Below are 2,493 nucleotides of genomic sequence, written 5' to 3'. Positions count from 1 at the left end.
ATGAAGAGATGGGCCCCAGCAACCCTCCACTGGCGCAGGAAACTTGAAGGATGGCCCAGGATAATCCCCCTCAGAAACGGATGGGATGGACTCAGAATGGCATGACATGAATATAGCAGCAGGAAAACCCATTTAACGTGGTATGGTATGGTGTGCAAAAATTCTCCTGGTGGGTCAAAGGTGGTCAAGTCAACAAGTGTTTGAGGACCCAATATGGTGGAGACCAGGTTTGGTGACATAAGCTGAACATACAATAAGTTAACCAATACATGACAAAAAACATTAAAACAGTACAAGGTATGAAATTTCTAAATTAAAAAAGACAAATCAGTTGTCTAATGTTATTTCATGATCAATTATTGACTTGTTAAGTTTTTCTTTAAGACTACCATGACGGCTTATTACAGTTATTTCTAGAGACACCATACTCTATTAAGAGATTGCTCTATATATGGCTGTTTTATAAGTGTATTAGGTAATTGGAAAGGAACTGTACTGTGGGGCGAAAGTGGAATACACATCGGACAGGTCACCAGTTTGTTTCAGAGCCACAAATATTCACACCTAGAAACAATTTTGAGTCATAATTTAATCTATGACACGTGTTTTTGAACTGTGGGAGGGTAAGGGTGCCTGGAGAAAACCCACAGAGAAAGGGCATAGCAGGGAACTGAACCAGAGCCTTTTTGCTGTGAGGCAAGAGTGCTAACCACTCCACCACTGCGCAACCCAATGGCTGGAGTATGTTTAATTTGTCCCACACCATCCCATTCCTTGTGCTCATTCTCTACTCGCCATTAAAATTATTGCAATCCATACAACATGCCTGCTCTTCTATTAAAGACCACTGTTTGCGCTTGTGTACCCTTGTCCAAACCTTTTTAGGTTTACCATTTACATTTTTTTTAAACAAACAACTGCAATTTATTTAAGTGTGCACACAATTTAGCACTTTTTATAAGGGATCTTGAGAAATTAGGTCTCTAGAGTTCTCAGGGTTGAGGGATTCTGACATTGTAGGATCCAATGTGAAGCGTTAAGTTGTAACCCCTTCTGTAATCATCCAAGTAATCAATCTCTCTGCCCCCAAGTCCCTTTCCCTCTGGGACAGTCCCATTGACTCTGTAGGAATGTGAGGGAATGCTGTCTGCCCTTCATCTGGCTTGGATTGCTTTAACACACTCTACTCTCAAGAGAAAATTAAAGACAGCTCCAGTTTCAAGCAGATGATGTCCACCTCCCAGAAGAGTAGCGACTCTTACTGTCTGCTTCTTTTCCTAATTACACAATTCTCCGGTAGAAAATGTTCTGTGAGTTGATAGCATGGTTGATTTCCAGAAAATCCATCCAGATGAGCAGACAATACTGAATTCTATTAAGCTAAAAATTCTTAAGTGTACTCAGAGTAACAGGCATAAATAGATCCAGATGAAAAACTAAAGTGAAATGGGTCAGAGGTCCAAAAAATGTTTGGTACAGGAAGAAGACTTGATTCTATAGCTGGAACTCAAAACAAAAGCTGCAATGATCTCCTCCAGATGTCTGGTCCTTTAGCATTTGTGTCAAATCACAGCAGAAGCTCAAAGGTATGGAGCTTCCATAGGATCTTCACTCTTTACTGAAACCACTCTGACTATAATACTGTTTTTCTATCTGTTACCATAAAATGTAGGGGTGTAAAAATGTATTTCAGAGAAGATTTGATTAGTTGATATTGGTTTATTTTGAATTATCTGATTCAACCAAAGAATCCATCTGGCGTAGGACTTCTGGACTTGTTTTTGTTTTGCTCGCAAGGGTCCCCTTCTCTTGGGTGTTTTGGGTGTCTGGGATCAACCCTTTTGGGGAGGGGTACTATCAGGATTTTATGCTTGGGTTTTTGTGGTGCTTTTGTCATGTTCTGATTTACCTGTCAGTCTCACTATGTTAAGGTTAATCACCCTCAGCTGTCTTCATGTAGTTACTCAACCCCAGAGTATTTAAGTGTCTGGTTTTCAGTTCATTATGGTCAGTTCATCTGTTCTGGCACCTTTTTTCTTTCTCCATTGATTTTTGTCATGTTTCAGTTTATTTATTCAATGTTTTAAGTTCCTGCCACAAAGTTCAGTCTAATGCGTTTGGGTCCTCCACTATGACTTCCTGACAGGGGTGCATACTGGACAATGAATTCAGTCAATTGCGTGGTCATAAAATGACATACTAAACGACACACCCACTTTCCCACCAATAATTTAGGGTCACCAGTTGACCTATTGTAGGAGGACGCTGGAGTGCTTGAAGAATAGCCATGCAAGCATGGAGACAACTTGCAAACTTCCCAACAGAAGGGTTTCAGTTGTGACATGAACTACGAAGGGCCTTCTTGCTGTGTGGAGAGAGTACTAACTATGCCTCTGTGCATCCCATTTTCTTCTGAAATCTGATAAAAAACACAAATGACTTTGTTTTGTGAGTATTCCAAATACTCCGTAGCCAAAATCACAAGAAAACGGA

This window comes from Oryzias melastigma, linkage group LG4 (assembly GCF_002922805.2).
Source record: "Oryzias melastigma strain HK-1 linkage group LG4, ASM292280v2, whole genome shotgun sequence".
Lineage (NCBI taxonomy): Eukaryota > Metazoa > Chordata > Actinopteri > Beloniformes > Adrianichthyidae > Oryzias > Oryzias melastigma.
This window is presented reverse-complemented; position numbering follows the sequence as displayed.